General features: G+C 46.8%; 1 long non-coding RNA gene across 1 annotated transcript; it reads left to right on the forward strand.

Moving 5' to 3' along the window:
* Positions 1–1882: 1882 nt before the first annotated feature.
* LOC137629149 (uncharacterized) lies at positions 1883–21974 on the forward strand. Its single transcript, XR_011041457.1, has 2 exons — positions 1883–2102; positions 20622–21974. It is a non-coding gene; the product is annotated as an uncharacterized lncRNA (long non-coding RNA).
* The last annotated feature ends 1236 nt before the right edge of the window (positions 21975–23210 follow it).

Below are 23210 nucleotides of genomic sequence, written 5' to 3' on the forward strand. Positions count from 1 at the left end.
TGCCGGAGTTCGTAGCAAAGACCCAGAACCCTGCAATTTCGGACCCGAGGTTCGAAGAGTTCTCAATTCCGGCTATTCCGCACTCGGACAACGCTAGTGACCTGTTCTTGTGTCCCGTAAGGACCATCAGGACGTGCCTTAGTAGGACGGCCTAACTCAGACCGGTGGTGAAGAGTTTGTTTGTGTCCACAGGCTCTGTCAAGAAGGCAGTTTCTAAAAACACCATATCCTTTTGGCTGAGACAGGGTATAAGAAGGGCCTATGAGAGGGAGGGCTCTACGGTGCCTGGTACCCCAAGACCTCATGATATTAGGGGGCTTAGCACGTCCTTAGCGTTTGGCACCAACATGGCGGTAAGCCAAATCTTACGGGCAGGCACTTGGGCTAGGCAGTCCACCTTTACAGCCCACTACCTCAAGGACTATACAAGAAAGTCCTTGGATACCTTCTCCATCGGGCCAGTCATTGCGGCCATGCAACAAGTTTAGTAGTTTGGGCCCCGGTTTAGCCGTGGGAAGTAATCGTAAGTGACACGAGTTCCTCCTTACTTCCTTGCTAACCTCTATCCTTTTCCCGAGACCCCACCCCATTTTTCCCCTTCCCTACATGAGAGATGGGACGTTGGAACACATCAAGTATGGATTTTGAATAAAAGGTGAGTTGTACATAAGGTAGACTTTTGCCTGCTTTCCCCTACTCTCCTGCCACTCCCTGGTAGTCCCAAAACTAGCCCCCTATCTAGTTCAAGGGCCCAATCGAGTCTCGAACATTTCAATCTATTAGCTACTCCCTCCTAAAGTATAAGTCTCCTATGAAAGTAGTTCGAGGTAAGTACTCAGTGTTGGAACAAATCCCAAATTTTAAGTAATTTGTATTTTTCCTAACAGTACTTACCTCGAACTACTTTCGGGTAATGGCCCTCCCATCCTGCCCCGAGTATCTTCTGGAGTTCGAGGAGGACTTAGAACATGAGCTTACTGAGTATCAAGATGGTCGCTCCTGGGCGTGTATCCCTACGCCCTGGAACGGCCTTGAGAGGCAGCGGAGAGGGGGGCAACTACGCAAAATTCTTGGTCCGTGATTGAGAGATCCCAAGACTCACCTATGAAAGTAGTTCGAGGTAAGTACTGTTAGGAAAAATACAAATTACTTAAAATTTGTGATTTTTAACTGTGGGATGTTCAATCTTCACTACTGTACATAATTTTTGGATTTGCAGTTACAATTTGACTTTGGTTGTTCTTTAACTCTGCAGTCTATAACTACCAGTATATGAGGTAGTGTCTCAATTTCCCTGTTCATAAATTTACCATAATGAAAATAGTTATGAAGAACTCTCATGCATATTTCAAAATATACCCACTCCTGAATGTTACCAACTACTGTAGTGTAGTTTGCCTTTTCTTGCACTTACCAAGTGACTGTTTTGGTTAGCGTACATTTCTCCCCAAAAGGGACTTTTCTCTTTATCTGTGCAGCCACCCAGTTGAGCATAAGCACTTACAACATTCACTAGCATTGCTTAATCCTAACATGATGCTTAAAGGTGCTACTGTACTTCTGTTGACCCTAAATAATCTTTCGATATTATTCATACATCATTCAAAGTAGAGCACATGTGTAAGGGAAGAATCTGTACTTTTAGCATGGAAGGATTTTGGAAGTATCCTTTTCATGGTTATATAGAGTATTAACAATGATAAATGAAGACCACATAAATAAGAAATGGAACGGAAGACTAACATTTCCATATACAGTACTGTGCAGTATTAAGGATTGGCACAACATGCATATTTTAGATAGTATTTTGATGTGTGTATACTGTATTTCCAATATCTTATATATGATTATAAGACTAATGATTTGATATAATTTCAGATTAAAGTGTTGCCTGCTTGGATTTTCAAATGTTATAACCAAGACTTGGAAGAAGATGCACTATAATGTGACTATTATCTGCCAAAAAAAAAATTTGATTTTACATGAAGAGTTGACTGTGTGATCTGAGGTGCAAAGGAGAGGAATTTTATGGTACAGAATTTTGAGTGTAGGAATAATTCCTGATAAGGGAAATTGGTGTGTAGTTTTTTCAATGTGAGGCTGTAAGTATATGTTTGTTCTTTAATTAATCAATGCAGATAGTTCAGAAAAAGGTAATGGAACAGATTTGTTGCAGTGTTACTGATTTTATATAGATTTTGATACAGTAGTTCATATTGTTTTCATGCTGTATAGTTTTTCCGTAACTGGAATACAAACCACGCTATTTAATAGGGGTATTACTTTCGGCGTAGCTGAAATGACGAGCCATTAAAATTTAACTAGGGTTTACTACCTCCACCGCAGTTAGCCGGTGTAGGGGAGGGTAGCTTGCTCCCCCCCCCTCACACACCTGTGCTTGAGCTCACTTTACTTTTGGCTCGGAGCGAGAACGGTTGTTTCCTCTCTCTCTCCTCGCTTATTTTGGACTGCCATTAATTTTTGTCGTTTTACTTACTTTTTCTTATACAGTACAGTACTTGTAATATGTATATAAACATTCTTAATGTTTATGTATATATTTGTGTATAGAAATGTAGTAAGTTTTCTTTTCAGTATTTGTGCTGTGTATGTGATTTACGACAACGACACTTGCGTAGTAGCAAGGCCACCACAGTTCCACTTCGTGGGGAATGACCTCTCCCTCTCTGGTCCATCGGTCTTCCCGTCGGCAGGGGAACCGTCATCGCCTGGACCCTCTTTATTCATCTATTATCTTTGCTTTTCCTCTTTTCCTATGGGAAACTTGGATTCTCAGCGAAGGGAATGTAGCCTTTTTTTAGATTGACTACGGTCTCTCTCTACTCGAGGTCGTTCACCTTTACTACAACTACGTACTATTACAGAACCTCCTTTCCCGTTGCGGGTTAGGTTGCTATTCCGTTTGTTTGTCTCAATTATTTTTAGTAAAATCTAATTGTATTTCAACTTTTCAGCTTTCTTTGTGGGGTACACTTCCCTTCGGGGGGTCAGTGGTTCTTACTATTAGTGAATATTCTTAGATGATTTAGATACAGTAATTATAATTCTGTTTTTATTACAGTTACTCCGCTCCCCCCTTCTCCCGTGGATGTCATCTGGGGAAGGAGGGCGCATACTTAATTCTTATTTTATGTTATTCCCTCGAGGTTCCTCTTCGGAGTTCCTCCCTAGGGAATTTCTGTTAAAATAATTATTTAATTTTATTTTCCCAGTTAACTATGCAGTTTTTCTTCGTTCGACTAAAGAGTGCCAACGAAGCCGAGCTGTCCTGTTCATGCCTGGGGAATCTGCTGTCGCTGCCGTCCCTCAGAGGATGTCGTCTTGGGCGTTATCCCTTCTCTTAGAAGTACTCCTGTGACAACATGCCAGCACTTCAGATCATCTTAGAATGCTAAGGAGGTTCGCCTCCAGGGGTTGGACAACTTCCCTTCCGAGGGAGGTTTCCTCCCCAGGTGTGACGTTTTCTCCCTTCAGATGGAGAACTTCCCATACCTTAATAAATTCATCGCCTTTGACTACTGTTGCTGCCCTTCGGCCAGACTTTTCTCCCCCCTTGCTGAGTTTCTCTTCCTTCAGGGGTGGAGCACAGTCTTGCAAAGTCTCTTCTACAAAGTGTTCACCTCTCTCGTTCGCAAGAGAGGCCACTCATAGAGACTTCTCTTCGGAGGATCGCTACTGCTAGGTCAGCTTGCTGATCCACCGGTCCTAAGGGGCATCACCATGAGTGTCTTCAGGTCTCTTCTACAAAGTGTTACCTTTCTCGTTCGCGAGAGAGGCCACTCATAGAGACTCCTCTTCGAAGGATCGCTACTGATAGGGTCAGCTTGCTGATCCAACGGCCCTAAGGGGCGTCATCATGAGTGTCTTCAAGTTTCTTCTACAAAGTAGTCTCCTCTCTCGTTCGCGGGAGAGGCCTCTCTTAGAGACTCCTCCTCGGAGGATCAAGCAGACCTTCCAGTGACCTCAACCTTGTGTTGCAATGTTGTCCTTTGGACTTCGGTCCTGGACTCTAACACGGACCTTTTATGGTCCCATCAGAGGATGCTGGCCCTTCTAAAGGGCACACCCCAGTTCCTGATCGTCCTGCCAGCTGACCTACCGATCTACCAGCGCAACCTTGCGCTGCAACGAAGGACTTCGGTCCTGGACTCTAAAGCAGACCTGCTTATGGTCCTCATCGGGGGGTACCCGCCCTTTTTTTAAAGGGCACATCCCAGTTCCTGATCGTCCCGCCATCTGACCCTTCAACCTACTAGCGTGCGCACTCGCCAATCATCTTCCGCGTGCAGGCGCCGGCGATCTTCTTACGCACGCAAGCGCCGACGATCTTCTTATGTGCGCAAGCGCTGACAATCTTCCTACGCGTGCAAGCGCCGACGATCTTCTGCGCACAAGCGCCGACGATCTTCCGTGCACAAGCGCCGACGATCTTCCGCGCGCAAGCGCCGACGATCTTTCGCGCGCGGGTACCGATGGTTTCCCGCGGCGCGCCGATCTTCTTACGCGTGCAAGCGCCGACGATCTATTTACGTGTGCAAGCGCCGACAATCTTCTTCCACGCGCGTGCGCTTTACGCTCGCCGACGTGCAAGCGCCGACGATCTAATTACACGCGCAAGCGCCAACGATCTTTCCCGCGCGCGCCAATAGTCTTGCGCGCGCACGCACCCCAACAATCTCATATGCGCGCTCGCCGATAGTCGCGTGCATGTGCCGACGTTCTGATACGCGAGTACGCGCCGACAGTCTTCCGCGCTCGGGTGCCGATGGGCTCCCGCGCACGTGTCGATGAATTTCCACGCGTGCTTGTGCCAACAAGCACGCAAGCGCCAATGCTCCTGCGCGCGGCAACAATTCCGCGCGCACGACCGACTTTCTTCCTCGCGCGAGCACCTTGGGTCTCCCGCACGCACACCAACAGTACTGCGCGTGTGCGTGCCGACTTTCTTCTGCGTGCGGGCGCGGATGGTATCCTGCACGTGCGCCAATAGTCTACCGTGCAAGCGCACTGACGGCCTTACGCGCGGGCGCGCTCCGACGGCCTTCGCGTGTGCTTGCTCCAATAATCTTGAGTGCAAGCACTCAGCCTTCCGTGCGCTCCGACGGTCTTCAACGTGCGGGTGTCGATGGTCTTCCGCACGCACGCGCCAACAATCTCCTCATAGTACTCTCACGCACGCTCCAATGCTCCCACTCTTGCGCAACCAATCACACGCTTCGGTGCATTCTAGGGAGAATGCACAAACTACACAGTGCCTTACGGCGTGCCAGCAATCTTCCTCTCTTTCCTGCGCCTCCTGCGCAGTTACGGTCCCCGGATTCATACGCCAGCTCTTGCCAAAGAATCAAGGCTCGCAGATCCAATGCACCAGCTCTTGTCAAAGAAGCAGCGCTTGCCTGCTCTCCAGGCAAGTATTAAGCACCAGCACCATCCTGTGTGCCATCGCTCCAGACTCACCTACACTCACGCAATTGTCAGTAAAAAGGAGTGAAACTTTATGGACAGGTCACCATTGCTCCATCCCTCCCCGCAAGCACATAAACATTACCACCTGGAAAAGAGGAATAAGGCTCCGCAGAGGATTCAGGATCCCGAAGATTCCATCCTACAAGGGAATCGAATCGGGGAATCCTTGGTCCCTGTCTCTTCTAAAGTTTTTTTTTTTCGTGACAGACCAGCGGCAGCAAACAGGAAAGTATCAACAGACTGATCTCTAGATCACTGTTTACTGATGGCTACTTCACAGTTTACTGATCGCTAGGTCGCCAATCACTAGATCACCGATGGGCAGCTCATCCTTCTTCGATTATTGAACTCAGCTCGCTGATATCTGACCAGCCCATCTACAGCTTGCTCATCTCTGACCAAACAGGGGGATCATAATCAGCTGGCTGTTCTTGAATTCACCATCGGTGCACAGACCACCACCGATTCATGGTCATCTGTTATTTGCCAACAGTTCGTGACTCGAACTTACTAGTCAACCACTTCCTGTAGTTCCTAGATCAGAAGTTATACAACATACTTCTCGCTACTGGCCGTTTGCCATCACGCTAAAGTGATCGGTAAACGTTCGACAACCCTTATCAACGGCTTGCCAACAGGGAACTACTTACGAGCACTCTCCAACTGCACAGTCCAAAGGTTAATCAGTGGTTAACATTTGCCAGGTTAATTCTATTCTAAGGAATAGCATCAATCCCATCAGGGCGCGTGGTAAGGCTAAGCGTGGCCTTCCTTCTAAGAAATTCTCTCTCAGAGAAGAATCCTTACACTGGATATCGCTCCTGTTTCTTTACGACACGAGTCAAGACTCCAGCGTCGACAATCTTCCATACAAAAGGATCACCGAGGAGCTGTCCCTTTGAGTCGATGCCCACTCCATGTTGGAGTTCGATCGAGGGTTAAGACCTCAGGTCTTCTTTTGCACACTGGACTTTAAGGACACTTACTCCCAGGTCCAAACCATCCATCTAGGAAGGTTGGGAAATTCAGTCTAGACAAACAAGAAACACCAGTTCAAGGCATTGTGCTTCGGTCTTTCCATTACACCCATCCTGGTCTCACAGGATCGGCTTCCGTCTCCGCTCTCTCGTGACGATTGACTGACCTTAGCAGACTCAGTGGCAACCTTGCATTAACACTAGAATTTCTGAAGTCTTTTTACCAAGATCCAGTGATCAGGGTAAACCTACGGAAGTCTTCCCTACTTCCCTCCCAGGAGACTGGTGTATCTGTGAATGATTCTAAACACCAATCTCCACCAAAACCTTCTCGGAACAAAAACGACTTCCATTCCAGGAGACTGCAATCAGAAAAGGAAGAAAGGAGGGACCATAGTGCTGCACCACACGACCTCAGCCCTCTGGACAGAGCCCGAAGGTACCTTCACTTAGATCTCTTAAGAGATGAAGGTCAACTTTCCGGTCCTTCAACAGCCTCATCGGTTCCTAACAGACCACTCAGTGATGTGATGGACGACACACCGCACACCACATAGAGACTCACATTGACAAGCGAATAGGATCTGGCTTGTAGAATCGTCCCATCCAATAGTATAAACACTAAGATGGGCCAAAGCCCATTCGGTACCACTTTCAGCCCGCTTCATTCCAGACTGGAAGAATAGGCTCGCCGACAATCTGTGCACAGCATCTCAGATAGGTATACCGAATAGACTTTGGATCGACTTTATGAGGTCCTCCAATTAGGGGGTCTGTTCATAATGCCCCTGAACCTCAGGTTACCGCTGCTCACAAGCCCTAGACACCAAGGCTCTCTGGCAACAATGGTGGGTACAACAATGACGTTTACGTCTCGTCCCTGTTTTATCTGGAGAAGGGCACTCAACAAGGCTAGAACATTGGTCAACCTATCAAGGACGCTCCTAGCTCCGCTATGGCATTATGCAGAAAGGTCTCCAAACCTTTTGCAGCTCCTGATAGAGTCTCCAAGAGAACCCTCTCCGCATATCAGACAACCCACTTTGACACTACCACAAACTAGCTTTGCTATGAGTGTATGCCTGAAGACTACCCAATACCTCTTGGCAAAGAGGTTGTCTAGATACCTGAGGAGTTTCTCAGCATCAGTCTACCAGGCAGTATCACGTCTTGTGGGGTGGGCGTCATGGGAAACTGTCTCTTCTCTCGATACCTCGATTCCAGCAATAGCGGAATCCTCAGGTATATGCAAGAGGAAAAGATCCCCTATTCAGTTTTGATAGGTAAAGATGATCACTCATCCTTGATCCTTCACCTTCTTACTGAAAGAAAGGGACACCCTTTCAACGATAGACTTTTCCTAACTCATACGGACTTACTACTTGCCTGTCCCCAGTTGGAATTGAGACCTTCCTCTCAGAACATGGTTCCATCTCCAATCCCTAAAGGGACCTCCTTGTGTTCCACTTCACCAGGCAACAAATTTCCTCCTGATTTAAGAACACAATGTTCCTACACACTCGGACAGCAACCATACGAGTTAAGGAACTTCATGGTCTCTCTTTCGTCATCGCCCAGAGGTGACGGATCCTACACAAGTCTCAACTAGGTAACAGTCGATCCAGATCATCCGTTACTGTATCTCAGGGTGAGGTATGAGACCTTACCTAAAGAAAACGGCAACAGCCTACCCGGGTCCCTGCTCTTGTCAACTCCGAGAGAGACTAGAGGAGGATCGCCGAAACATCCTCTTGATATGACGACTCACAGTGTCAGGGGCATAACTATGCCCCTGGTCTTTCTTAGCAGGCTACTCTGTGACGCAGGTTTTACAAGAAAGGATGTGATTGCTCCAGGTGACTTTCACAACCTTTCTCCTGCAAGACGTAACCCACAGGAGCTCGATACGATCTCTATCGGTCCAGTGGTGGCTGCACAACAGCTGGTTATATACCTCAAGCTCCTTATTGGACAAGTAGCAGAAGGTTGAGGGTACTGTTACCCGGTTTTAGTCTGCGTGAATGAAAAGATTTGTCTGGCTCTTATTCTTTTCTTCATCCTACCCTCTCGTGGGGAAAGCAGCATCATGGGTTCTCTGCATAGCTGACCTCAAACCCCTGCAGGTAAACCATGCTTCCATGTGTTCCTAGTATTAAGACTAATACTGTTACGCCCCCATACCCTGACGAGGTGGTTTTGGGAAAGTCCTAGGCTACAAGTTCCCATCTAAAGAACTTCAGGACAACTTCTTAGGACGAGTCACACTTCATACCTTCACACACAGCTTGCGTAGGCCGCAGTCCTTGCATAGCAAGGTTCTAGTGAGGTGCAGGAACTCCTTATTTCTTGGGTACTTACACACTCAAATAACGAGCCCCCGGGCAAAGCCAAAAAGCCAGACTGGCAGGGACGTCCACCCTTCCTAATGGGTGAGTCACCCCTATTAAATAGCGTGGTTTGTATTCCAGTTACGGAACAAATGACAAATTCGTAGATAATTTGCATTTTTCCTAACTATACAAACCTTAGTTATTTAATCAAACTTGCCCGCCAGCCCTATCCCCCTTGAAGTCCTTCCTCCAAGCAAAGTGAGCTCAAGCACAGGTGTGTGTGAGGGGGGGAGGGTAGCAAGCTACCCTCCCCTACCCCTGCTAACTAGCGAAGGGTGTAGTAAACCCTCGTTGAATTTTAATGGCTCGTCATTTCAGCTACGCCTAAAGTAATACCCCTATTAAATAGCTAAGGTTTGTATAGTTAGGAAAAATACAAATTATCTACGAATTTGTCATATTTTGCTTTTTAAATTACTCCTTACCTTCATAAAAGTTTCAGTTTTTCATGAATTTTTTAAAAAGGAAAATCAGATCTTCAATTTACTTAGAGCTTTATGATTCCAAGAATTTTGCTATTTCAGTATGATAGAAATGCGAACAATTATTTGTTCCTCCATGAATACAAACTACTGTCCTTTAATAGGAGTATAATCTTAGTGAAGCTTGGAAGAACTTTTAAACTTTTGAGTACAGTAGTTAAATATAATTGCATGTCGGGTGTTCATCCCACAGGTGGAGAAACACTTACTTTGACTTCGGCTGCCAGACAGTACTGACATAGTACTTCGCAGTGTCCTCTTCTGGCTATTTTAATCTTTTGCTTTTCTTTCACATTGAATAAGTGCTCTGGCAGACAGTCGCATTTGAGGGATACGAATGGAAGTACAGGTAGATAACTATAATCATGACACAGTATTCTGTGCTACTTGTTAGTATCCAATATACTTTTTTCCTGTCTGGCAGCATATTTTTTGTTGTTCTACACATTGTGTGTGTGGCCTTACAATGCCGATGGCAACATGAACTAAGGCATTGGTTTTCCATAGACTTTCTTAATGCTCCATCAGGGAAACAGTCAGCTGCCGACCAAGTATGAAGGGAATGGTGTTGCCCTTCTTCTATACTTCATTGTCTTCCTGACCCCAGAAAGGCACTGAGGATGCATCTCCTGGTTGTGCTGATATAACTTTCCCTGCCAGATAGTCATTATTGGCCTGCACAACTACCTTAGGAGACAAACTTCAAGGTTTTCCTTCTCCCCAGCCTCATCCCCATTGGTGTCTTCGCTGCAACTTCTAGGAGAAGGATATGAAGATATTGTGATTTCTACTGTTTCCCTCCCTGTAAGAGAGACTGTGCACTCATCTCTTGAACAAAATTGAACTTGTGCACTGCCTGTCAGGATGAAGGGTGCTGCCTTCTTTTCTCCCTTCCTGGAGAATCTTCTTTGGGAAGAGAGTAGCGAGGAATGCACGGCTCTTGCTTCCCAAGCACCTGTATCATCTGCCTCCAGAAGATGACGACTGAATCGGAGATATCTGTCAAATGTGAAGGTGAGTCTTCAGATTGTTCCTGAGCAACGAGATTTCTTCATGAGCAAGCGTTCCATAAGTACTTTATGTACTCCACTTGCTAGGAGTCCACACATATGTGCTACATGACAATTTCGCGAACAAAATCTTCCATATAGATAATTTGTTTATGAGCCTGTCATCCATGAGCACTAGCTTCATAAATATGACGATTGTCTATGTCCACAATCGTTCACAAATACGATCTTCCATGCCAGTGAGCTTCACAAACACAAGTTTACCCAGACCATTGTTCACTTGTCCAAGCTTTACAAACACAATCACTACTAAAGGGAAAAGGTTCACACTTTACATTCGAGATTACCTTCAGTATGCAAATGCTTCCGCTGCCTCGGTATGACTAGTCGCCATTTGATCGGCCTTTTCTTTTCACTTAGTTGAGTGACGTGGACTCCCCTGACTGATCTCTCCCCACATTTGTATGGAGGGATGGCAGGCATCTGGAACGTATCTACTCAGGGTACGATCCTGGTATGTTCTCGAGAGGTCACAGATCAGTAACGTTTCTTTCCTTGAGAGTACGAGAGTACATTTTGGTAAGCAATTTGGGTATTCACATTGCTTGTTGGACACTGCAAATCAGATACAATGTGTGTGTTCTTCAGTGATTTTCTGGTCACAAAATTTCTGTCATCTGCTTTGTTCCAGCTTTTCCAGTACACAATACTGGTGGAATAGGGGCCAATGATCATTCTCATCACCTGTACGGACCACAAGGTCTTCCCTTCACAAGTGCTGAGTTCTTCCCCCATTCATTTTCTCTTCGTGTTTTGTCTTCCTGGGAAATTTCACTCCTTGTGATTGTTACTGTTGGTGGAACTGGTACACATGTCCCCTGTTCCTTCCCTGCCATAGCTTCTGTACCATGGTGTTCCACTGTCTTGGGTTAGAGTTCTCTTGCTTGAGGTACAGTGTTTTATCTGTTTCCTTATTTTCTTTCCTCACTCAGAATTTTTTTATTTCAGTCTTGATTCTAGAAATCATTGATGTACAGTATATTGCTAGAGCAGCTACTTCATCTGATAAAAAGACACAACTGCTCTATTATTATACAGTCGGCTTCTACTATTCATGAGGGTTAGGTAACAGAAACAGGCACGAATTCGCATATCTTTAGTGCCCTAGGGTGGGATAACTCCTAACCTAACAACTCACTGACCATTGCCTACACTTAGATAATTTTGGAAGGTTAAAGGTCAAGGGCACGGTCGAGCAAAACGTCCATATCATGTAATCAGCCATAAGTTTGGGCACCCTTGTCACAGAGACTTCAAACTTGGTTCATATTTGAGTGTATGAAAATCCATACAAATTAATAAATGTTAAGGTCAAGGGTCAAGGTCCAGCAAAATGTCATGAAATAAGCTGCCACAGCAGAGGCCTGCGCTCTACTGAGTGCCCATCCAGTGTTTTCTCTTTCTATATAGTATAGCCTTTAACAGTACCTCTTGAATAAGTTGAAACTACAGTACTCTCTGCTCATTTTTTGTCTTTAGTTGATTTGTTTCAATCCTTCCTTGTTATTGATTTTGCTTCTGATGTTTCTTTTTAAAAAATGAGGGTCTCTGCTGTTGCCATTTTTGTCAATTATTTATTTATATATTTAGTTGTGCTTTACTTTGTCTATATACTAGTCATCCCCAACCTGTCCTGAGATATGTTTCTGCCCCCTAGTTTAGTCATTGTTGTCTTTGCATGTTACCTAACTTCTTCATTCTCAACCCTTCTTGATAACTGTAGCCAAATATCCGATAGAAAGCTACCTAAAGGAACCTTCCATCAGGACGTCATGGCCATATCACCCAAAAATAGATTTTTTGCTTTGCTCAAAATCCGTTTTTGATTTTCCCTTACCATCTCTTGCACCACTTCCTTCCACCAACATGTTGCCATATTGGAGGTTTCCTTCCAGTTGATTTACTCAAGATAAAATTACTTAATCATAATCAGTCAGCTGTTGTCCATCCACCTCAGTATCCATCTCTGACAGTGCCCTCACATTCTTACTTCTGTAGATATTAGCTAAGCTACAACCTTAATTGGAAGTAGGATGCAATAAGCCCAAGGGCTTCAACAGGTAGAAATAGCCCAGTGAGAAAAGGAAATAAAGAAATAGATAAACTACAAGAGAAGTAATGAACAATTAAAATATGAAAAATTTAAGAAGAGTAACAATATTAAAATAAATCTTTCATATATAAACTATAAAAAGAGACTTGTCATCCTGTTTAACATAAAAGCATTTGCTGCTAGTTTGAACTTTTGAAGTTCCACTGATTCAACTACCTGGTTAGAAAGATCATTTCTCAACTTGGTCACAGCTGGAATAAAACATCTAGAATACTGTGTAGTATTGAGCCTTATGCTGGAGAAGCCATTACTATTAGAATTAACTGCATACCTAGTATTACGAACAGGATTATACTGTCCAGGAAGATCTGAATGCAAAGGATGTTCAGAATTATGAAAAATCTGTTTCATGCATATCTTTCTATGTAGTGCAGAACTTTACTGTTATTAATCTCTTTCAGGTTGGCCAACCCTTTCCTGAAACGTGTTGCCTAAAGTTAGCACAAAAGCAATTTATGCTTATCAAATATTTTACTGTTAAGGCTTCTGGTCCATTTCTTCTAATGATGTATTGTTTTCCTCATCTACTCGCCAGTTTGTGGGACAAACTTGATGATCAGCAATCAGTTTACTTCTATTCAAACCAACTAGGGTATCTATTTGATCTTTGTTCTGTAACTGAAATACAAACCACGCTATTTACATGCGGTAATTACTTCGGCGTAGCTGAATGACGAGCCATTAGAATTTTAACGTGGGTTTACTACCCCACCGCTAGTTAGCGGGGGTTAGAGAGGGGTAGCTTGCTACCCCCCCCCCCCTCACACTCACTAGTGAATGCTTCTCTTTGCTTTTGGCTCGGGTGGCGATCAGACCTGTCTGCGCTCACCCTCTCTTGACTGCCATTAATCTGTTTTGCTTTCTCTTTTCCTACAGTGTGTGTTTGAAGTTGGCCTCTGTTATTGAATATGAGTACGTGTCCTGGACTACCTGGCCGCCCTTGTGGGACTTTTATGTCGGCGGTCAACACTGATCCCTTTGAAGATGCTGATATGCAGTACGCGCCGTCTAAACCTGTCATTGCGCAGGCACCGGTCCCTTCGGGGCATAAGGGACTTGAGCGCAAATCTGCGCCTCAAACCCTTAAGCGCCAGGTTAAACCTGCGCGCCTTCATGCTGCTGCTGCTGTTCCAGACTTAGCGCTACAGCGCTCACCTGCGCGCGTGCGCGCACGTGTTCCTGTTACACGTCAGGATTCCCCTGCGCGCCCACAACCTACTGCGCATTGGCGCCCACCAGCAGTTCCTGATCTAGCGCGCCAGCGCTCACCTGCGCACACGCACTCACCTGCACTCCAGCGCCCACCTGTTTCTTTCACATCGCGTGCAGTCCAAGAGGCACCTAGGCTAGCGCACAGCCGCTCACAGGTACTTCTAGACTCTCAGCGCCCATCTGGAGTTAGGCGCGAGGCACGCCCTTCGGGCGCAGTTCCTGATACAGCGCACACGCGCTCACCAACGCGCCAGCGCGCTTCTACAATTCAGCGCGCAGTCCAGGAGGTGTCTAAGTTAGTGCACGGGCACTCACAGGTACCCCTGGACTCAACATCCAGACTGCGTAATCCTGTACGTGCACCTCCAGTTGCGCGCGATGTTCCAGTTGCGCGTCACGTTCCAGTTGCGCGCGAGGCGCCCCATGCAACTCAACAGCGCACACCTGTGCGCCCTAATCTGATCGCGCGCCCTACGCGCCCATCGCAGCAGCACACACTTGCGCGCCCATATCCTGATGCGTGCCATGCACGCCCACGATCCCCTGCGCGCCCAGCGCACCCACGGTCTCCTCAGGCTAACATACCTGCACAGACTGCTCAGCGCTCACCTGCGCGCCAAAGCGCAGACCCACCCTCGCGCTATCTCGAGGCTGTGCAATCGCGCCCTCGCCCAGTATTTCCAGATATGTGCCCACGCGCTACTGCTCACTTGCGCCTGACAGTACCGCATTAGGTTACTGCGCGCCCTCGCATCCAGCCTTCAACCCCGCCTCACGATCTAGCTCCTGCGCGGCATACGCCCTCGCCATCTCCTACGCACGCCCGCGCCACCGCGCCTACGCGCCACCGCGCCTACGCGCCACCGCGCCTACGCGCCACCGCGCCTACGCGCCACCGCGCCATCTCCTGCGCGCCATCGCGCCCACGCTCCCGCGCCATCTCCTGCACGCCACCGCGCCTACGCGCCCGCGCCACCTACTTCGCACGCCCGCCCCCATGCGCGTGAGCGCAAAATCCCTACTGCGCACGATCCTTTCGCGCGCGACCCAGGACAGGGCTCATCGCTCGACCTCCAGCGCGATCGTCGTCAGGCTGACAGGTCATCATTTCGTTACCCTCCCTGCAAGCGCAGAACAGTGCACTCGCCGGAGGAGGGGCGGTTCCCGGACAGGTCTAAGGACTCTGTTATTTCAGCTTCTCTTCAGGCAAACCCTCGTTTGTCGACTCCTCCAAGGGATCGAACGCTCCCCTTCCCTCCAGAGGGAGTGTCTGACAGCGCAACTGTCAGCCAGCAGCCCTGGTTCGGGACCCTGGTCAGAGCTCTTATGCAGGCTATGAAGCCTGTGCTCTTTGACTTAGGTCACAAATCAGTGGCAGCTTCCTCCCCCCTGAAGAGGAAGAGAGGAGTCCCCTCCGTGGAGACATCTCCGAGGGCTATCTTGTCTTCTCGCAAATCCTTGCGAAGGCTCCTTCTCCCCCCCAGACTTTCTCTCCCTCCCCTGCGGATGAGGATTACCCATCCTCAGGAGAGTCGGACGAGCCGGACCGTTCCCCCATCACACCAATGGGGGAAACTCCGCCTCTTCCTGAGAAGTCTTCTCGAACAGGGGTGGAAAAAAGCCTGCATCCATCGTTACTCGAGTCCTGTATCCTTCCCAGGAGGGAACCGAAGGACTCTAAGACTATTCCTAAGTCTTCGGTAAGGATCAGACAGGAGCCAGCTAGACCTTCGGAGGATGTCCACGAGTCCCCCCAGGAAGAGCCACTGGGGACAGGAGACTTTGCTGCCAGTCCTTCAGGAGGAGAGCACCAAGAGTCAGAACATGTGTTCTGGCAAGTTCTGAACCTCATGAGGAACCTCAACGGGATTCCAGACCCAGAGATTCCTCCTCGTGAGGGTAAGGACATGGTCTTGGACCGAGTCTACGGCACCCAGAAACCCTCTAGGGCCAGTGCAGCTTTGCCCTGGTCACAAGGGATGAAGAGTGCCAGAGACAAGGTCGAGGGCCAGCTCTCTGAGCTTGCCTCCTCCATTAGATCCAGCGCCGGTAACAAACTCCTCCCTCCTCCTCGAGTCCATCAGAGGAGGTATTTTGAGATCCTAGAGGAGACTTGTTTGGGTCGTCCAGTTCACCACTCTGTGGAAGAACTCACTGGGGGAGTCCCTCTAGAGATACTCTCCAACCAGCATGTGTCCTATTCGGCTACTGAGATCCTAAGCCAGGAGAAGGTGGCGAAGTGTGCCATGCAGGCAACTTCGTGGCTTGACATCCGGCTGGGGTCTCTGGGCATCCTGGTGCAGTCTGAGGATCTGTCCAAAGAAAGCACCAGGAAGGCACTGGAGACATTCTTGCTCTCAGGCACGCGGACCATCGAGTTTCTGGCCTACCAAGTCTCGAGCTTGTGGGCCAACACGATTCTCAAACGACGGGACGCAGTGGCTGAGAGATTCCACCAGAAGGTCCCCAGTTCTGACGTTAGCAGGCTCAGACATTCTTCCGTGCTCGGTAAGAGTTTGTTTGAGCCTAAGGACGTGGAGCTAACTGCTGAGAGGTGGAGGAAGTCCAACCAGGACTTCCTCATCTATACGGCCGACATCGAGGCCCTACAAACCTCCAGCAGCCCAACAGCCCTGTCCAGCTAAGGAAACAAAGAAGACGACAGCAGCAAAGCCGAAGGTGTCTAAGCCCTCTCCTGCCAAGAGCAGAAGGAGCAAAAAGTCCTCCAGGGGAGGTAAAAATTCTAGAGGAAACGGCCGAGGCCGTAGACGCTAGGATTGGCAGTCCCCCTGCATGTTCACCAGTGGAAGGATGCCTACAAAGTTGCACGACAAGGTGGCAGCAACTCGGGGCAGATACCTGGACGATTTCCGTGATCGGTCAGGGTTATCGCGTTCCGTTCATAGCATCTCTACCTCCCCTGACAGCGAATCCAGTGTCATTGAGCTCCCTTACTATGGGATCAGTAAGGGGGCAGGCCCTCCGGGCAAAAGTCCAGAAAATGTTGAAGAAGGACGCTCTCCAAGAGGTAGCGGACGGGTTCCCAGGCTTCTGCAGTCGACTCTTTCTTGTAAAGAAGGCGTCTGGAGGCTGGAGACCAATCATGGACCTCTCAACCCTGAACGGGTTTGTCAAACAGACTCCTTTCAGTGGGGACGGCAGACACGGTCAGACTTGCAGTGAGACCACAAGACTTCATGTGTACACTGGACCTGAAGGACGCGTACTTCCAGATCCCAGTCCATCCATCTTCAAGGAAGTACTTAAGATTTTGCCTAGACGACAAGATCTACCAGTTCAAGGTGCTGTGCTTCGGTCTCTCCTCCACAGCCCCTCAGGTGTTCACCAGAGTATTCACCCTGATATCATCATGGGCTCACAGGATCGGCATCTGTCTCCTTCGTTATCTGGACGACTGGTTGATCCTAGGGGACTCGGAGGCAACCCTTCTTCCCCACCGAGACAAGCTTCTCGAACTTTGCCAGGATCTAGGGATCATGGTAAATCTCGAGAAGTCCTCTCTGCAGCCCTCTCAGAAACTGGTATACCTAGGCATGGTCATAGACACCAATCTCCACAAATCCTTCCCATCAGACGACAGGATAGCAAGGCTGAGGAAGGTCGCAAGGCCTTTCCTCAATCGAGAAGAACTTCCAGCCCAAGCGTGGTTACGTCTCCTCGGCCACCTCTCCTCCCTGGCCCGTCTGGTTCCCAACTGTTGCCTCAGAATGAGATCTCTCCGGTGGCGACTCAAGTCACAGTGGAATCAAGGACACGATTCCCCGGACACTTTGATCCCTGTGGGTTATGTGGAATAGACAGACCTCCAGTGGTGGGTGGCAGACGAGAACCTACGAAAGGGAGTGGATCTTCTCGTCCTTCCCCCGGATTTGATGTTGTTCTTGGACCCATCAAAGAAAGGGTGGGGGGCCCACGTTCTGAACCCCAGTACCTCAGGCCTGTGGTCAGAATCAGAAAAATACCTTCACATAGACCTGCTAGAAATGAAGGCCGTGTTCCTGGCACTTCAGAAGTTCCACCAAGTCCTGGCGGGCCACTCTGTGGTGGTGATGAGCGACAACACCACGGTGGTGGCTTATATCAACAAGCAGGGAGGTACCTTTTCAGATCAGCTATCCCATCTTGCAGTAGAGATTCTGAGATGGTCCGAAGTCCACTCGATCACACTAGCGGCTCGCTTCATTCCAGGCAGAAGGAATGTGCTCGCCGACAGTCTGAGCAGAGCGACGCAGATAGTGAGTACCGAGTGGTCTTTGGATCCTCAAGTAGCCAACAAAGTCCTGACTTTGTGGGGTTCCCCGACTGTGGAGCTGTTCGCTACAGAGTTGAACTTCAAGCTCCCGCTGTACTGCTCCCCAGTCCCGGACCCCAAGACTCTGGCAAGATGCCTTCCAACAACGGTGGGACATCATCGATTTGTACGCCTTTCCCCAGTTCTGTCTGATGAGGAGGGTGCTCAACAAGACCAGAATATCGGTCAATCTATCAATGACCCTGATAGCTCCGCTATGGCATCACGCAGAATGGTTCCCGGACCTTCTGCAACTTCTTACGGAGATTCCGTGAGAACTCCTTCCACGTCACGAGCTACTCAAACAAGCACACGCCAACATCTTCCACAAAGCCGTAGCTTCGCTTCGACTTCACGCCTGGAGACTATCCAGCATATCCTCACTGAGAGAGGATTTTCGCAACAAGTAGTGAATAGGATGTCTGGACACCTGCGCAAGTCATCCGCAGGGGTCTACCAGGCGAAGTGGCGAGTCTTCTGTGGTTGGTGTCGTGGAAGGGGTATCTCTCCACTCGATGTCACTATTCCAGCAATAGCGGAGTTCCTTGTGTATTTGCGGGAGGAAATGCGCCTTTCAGTCTCGGCAGTGAAAGGCTATCGCTCAGCCTTAAGTCTTGCCTTCAGGCTTAAAGGAGTGGACATTTCTTCCTCGCTGGAACTTTCCCTTCTCATACGAAGTTATGAACTTACCTGCCCTCAGTCGGAAGTGAGACCTCCTCCATGGAACGTGGTTCGAGTTCTCAGGTCTCTTAAGAGACCTCCCTACCAACCATTACGCCAGGCTTCAGATCGCCACCTTACCTGGAAGACGGTGTTCCTGCTAGCGTTGGCCTCGGCCAAGCGAGCCAGCGAATTGCATGGTCTCTCGTACGACATCGCCCATTCAAGGGGATGGGGGGAGGTAACGTTCAGGTTCGTCCCTGAGTTTGTTGTGAAGACTCAGAATCCGGGAGTGCCGAACCCTCGGTTCGACTCTTTCCAGGTTTCGAGTCTTTGTTCTGTAACAGATGACCCAGACCATCTCCTACTGTGCCCAGTAAGGAGTCTGAGGTTGTATCTTGAAAGAACAGTTGTAGTTCGTCCCCAGGTGCAAGCATTGTTCGTGAGCACCGGGAAAACGAAGAGGAGGGTCACCAGGAATACTATCTCGGCCTGGATTCGCAAGGTAATACACCTGGCCTTGAATCCTGACCCTTCTCCGTCACGTCGCCCTAGAGCACATGATGTCAGGGGCATAGCTACGTCCCTGGCCTTCAAGAAAAATTATTCAGTGACGCAGGTCCTGCAAGCTGGGGTGTGGAAGCGTCAAACCACCTTCACGGCCCACTACCTGCAAGACGTGACACACAGGAGGCTCGATACGTTCACTATCGGCCCTGTGGTGGCTGCACAACAGCTGGTCTAACCTCAGGCTCCTTAATGGACAAGTAGCAGAAGGTTGAGGGCATTGTTACCCGGTATTAGTCTGCGTGAATGAAAAGATCTGTCCGGCCCTTATTCTTTTCTTCATCCTCTCCTCCCTTGGAGAAAGCAGCATCCTGGGTTCTCTGCACAGCTGACCTCAAACCACTGCAGGTAAACCATGCTTCCTTGTGTTCCTAGTATTAAGTGTAATACTGTCATGTCCCCATACCCTGACGAGGTGGTACTGAGAGAGTCCTAGCCTAGAATTCCGTCTGAAGAACTCCAGGTCAACTTCCTAGGACGAGTCACTTCTTCGCCTTTGCACACAGCTTATGTAGGCCGCAGCAGTTTCACAGCATGCTAGCGAGGCGCAGGGACTCCTTATTTCCTGAGTACTTACACACTCGAATATGGAGTCCCCGGGCAAAGCCAAAGCCAGTATGGCAGGGACTTACCGCCCTTCCTAAGGGTTGAGTCACCCCATGTAAATAGCGTGGTTTGTATTTCAGTTACGGAACAAATGACAAATTCATAGATAATTTGTATTTTTCCTAACTATACAAACCTTAGCTATTTACACATATTTGCCCGCCAGCCCAGTCCCCCGGGATAAGTCCTACCTCTAAGCAAAGTGAAGCATTCACTAGTGTGTGTGAGGTGGGGGGGGGGGGGGGGGTTAGCAAGCTACCCCTCCCTACCCCCAGCTAACTAGCGGTGGGGTAGTAAACCCTCGTTAAAATTTTAATGGCTCGTCATTCGGCTACGCCGAAGTAATTACCCCATGTAAATAGCTAAGGTTTGTATAGTTAGGAAAAATACAAATTATCTACGAATTTGTCATTTTGATTGTATTATTTGTGAAAATTTCTAGAAGCATTCTAGCCAGGAAGATATCTTTGATGGTAGTTTTGGTTATTTTAGCAAATTCATTTTCAAAAAGAAAGCTTTGATAACTTAGGAAGGGAAAGTTTTAACCTTATTGTAAATCATGAAATGGCTTATTTAAGAAAACAGAGTGATTGTGAAAGATGTAGTTTTTTGCTATTGGACATCACCTTTAATTTCTAGAAATAGTATTCAGAATTTTTTTTTAGTATTTAGGCTATTATCTTATAGATTAATATATATATAATTCCTATATTATTGTAAGAGTAACTCGTTGATTTAATTTTAGATCAGAGTTGGTTTGCTGTTTGAATGGAATCCTTATAATTCTTCAATTAAGATGGAAGCTGCACCCAAAGGACTGTATTATATGCAAGAAAAATGTCTGTTCTACATGGAGAGTTCAACAAACAGGCTTATTTTTTCACTCTAGGCTTTTAAGTTTAATAGAGATACTTTGATTATGAAAACAGCTGTATATAATTATTTCACAATGAGGCTCCATAAGTATATTCACTATTATCGGGTAAAATCATCTGTGAATTTATTTCTACAAGGCAGACTTTCAGTTATGTTCTTTGTTTATTTGTTTAACATAGATTCAAATTTTCTTAGCGTTTTGATGATGTTTCTTCTTCTTAGACAATATCGAGTTACTTTCATAATGAAGTCCATTGGATTTCTGTTTCAAAACATTTAAAGAAAAATTTATACTATAAATTAAATTAAATTAGACCCTTATATTTCACAGATACTGGTAGTTACATTTAATTTTTCTTTTAAGAACTTGGTTTGCCATTTCACTCTTTTGTAAACTTGGGACTTGGAGCCTCTTGTGTAATCTTGCTCTTTTAGTCAAATGTTTATTTATTTATTTGAGTTTTAGTTTTGCAGAGTAAAATTTTATAATTTTCAGTTATATCTTCATAGATTGATTTAAATTATCTTTGATCACTATTGTTTTGAGTCTGAAAAATGGCTAAAAAATATGGTTTTGTAAAAATTTGAGAATAACTTAATGATTAGTGAAAATGATACATTCTTGACAAGTAAGCATAATGGTATCTTTTGGAATATATTGCTGTAGTGGAATTAAGAAAGGTGATATAATATAGTGAGTCCATTTGAGATCTTATATAACATGTTGAAGTCCTGCTCGCTAATAGTTCTAGTTAGGTTATTAGTCAGTCAATTATGGTGTAATGACTTTACTAGTATTATGCAGGTTCTTCTCAAGTACAGTATATTTTATGGAATTTTCTTTGTGCTAGTTTCTGTGGATCTTGGTTGAAGTCTGGTATTTTGGAATATTTTTTTTCCAGCTTGACTATTTGCCCTAAGTATTAGCTTGCTTCTTAATCTGATAATTATGTGGAATTGTTTTTAATTCTGCTTGTTCTTTGAGGACATACAGGTGTATAGGATTGGTAGTCAAATCATGAGGTTTGCCCTATAGAAGAGTAGGTACGCATGATGAGCATACAATTCATTATTGCCATCCATGTACTGTTGTTTTCTGCCTAGTTATTACCTTTATTTGAATTTTGGCAGTATTATTGGTTTCACTTTCCATGTCCTATAGTGTCAAGTTTAATTGATACCCTTGAGTAGTGATAGAGGAAGCTATGGGTTTGTTCCGTAACCGAAATACAAACCACGCTATTTACATGGGGTATTACTTTCGTCGTAGCTGAAATGGCGAGCCATTAGATTTTTAACGAGGGTTAACTACCCCCTCGCTAGTTAGCGAGGGGGTAGGGGAGGGGTAGCTAGCTACCCCTCCCCCCTCACACACCGGTGAAATGATTCACTTCACTTTTGGCTCGGGTGATGGGCAGACTTGTCTGCTCTCACCCTCGCTTGGCAGCCATTAATGTTTTGTCTTTACTTAATTACTTACTTTTTCTTATACTCAATATATATATAAACATTCTTTATGTTTATGTATATATTTGGGTATAGAAATATGGTAAGTTTCCTTTTCAGGCTTGTGCTGTGTGTGTGTAGTGTACGACAACGTCACCGCGTAGTTCCAGGCCACCGCGGTTTCACGTAATGGGGCGCGGCCTCTCCCTTGGTCCTTTGGTCGTTCCTTCGGCTTCCGATAATTCGGAGGCCGTGGAGAATCGTCATCGCTGGCCTTTCTTCTTTCATCTGTTTTCTCCGCTGTTCCTCTTTCCCTACGGGGAACTTGGACTCTCAGCGAAGGGAACGTGGGAGTTTAGATTGACTATGGTCTCTCTCTCTACTCGAGGTTTTTCACCCTTTTACTACTATTACATACTATTACGGAAGTTTCTTTCCCGTGCGGGTTGAGTTGCTATTCCGTTTATTTGTCTCAATTATTTTTAATGAAATCTTATTGTATTTGTTAACTTTTCAGCTTTCTGTGGAGAACACTTCCCTTTTGGGGTTCAGTGGTTCTTACTACTGTATTTGTGAACAGTCTTAGATGGATTACATAATTATAATTCTGTTATAATTCTGTTTTTGTTACAGTTCTGTGCCCTCCCCCTTCTCCCGTGATGTCAGTGGGGGAGGAGGGCGCATACTTAATTTGTAATTCTTATTTTTTCTATTCCCTCGGGGTTTCTCTTCGGAGTTCCTCCGGGGGAATTTTTTGTTAACTAATTATTTATTTTTCCCAGTTAACGATCCAGTTTTTTCTTCGTTGGCCTAAATGTGCCAACGAAGCAGAGCTGCCCTGTTTGTGCCTGGGGAGTCTGCTGTTGCTGCCGTCTCTCTAGGATATCGTCATGGGCGTGTTCCCTTCTCTTGAAGTTCTCCCGTGACAACTGTCAGCTCTTTAGTTCATGTTAAAACACTAAGGAGGTTCGCCTCCAGGGGTGGGTAACTTCCCTTCCGAGGGAGGTTCCCT

This window comes from Palaemon carinicauda, chromosome 37 (genome assembly GCF_036898095.1).
Source record: "Palaemon carinicauda isolate YSFRI2023 chromosome 37, ASM3689809v2, whole genome shotgun sequence".
NCBI classification, from domain to species: Eukaryota; Metazoa; Arthropoda; class Malacostraca; order Decapoda; family Palaemonidae; genus Palaemon; species Palaemon carinicauda.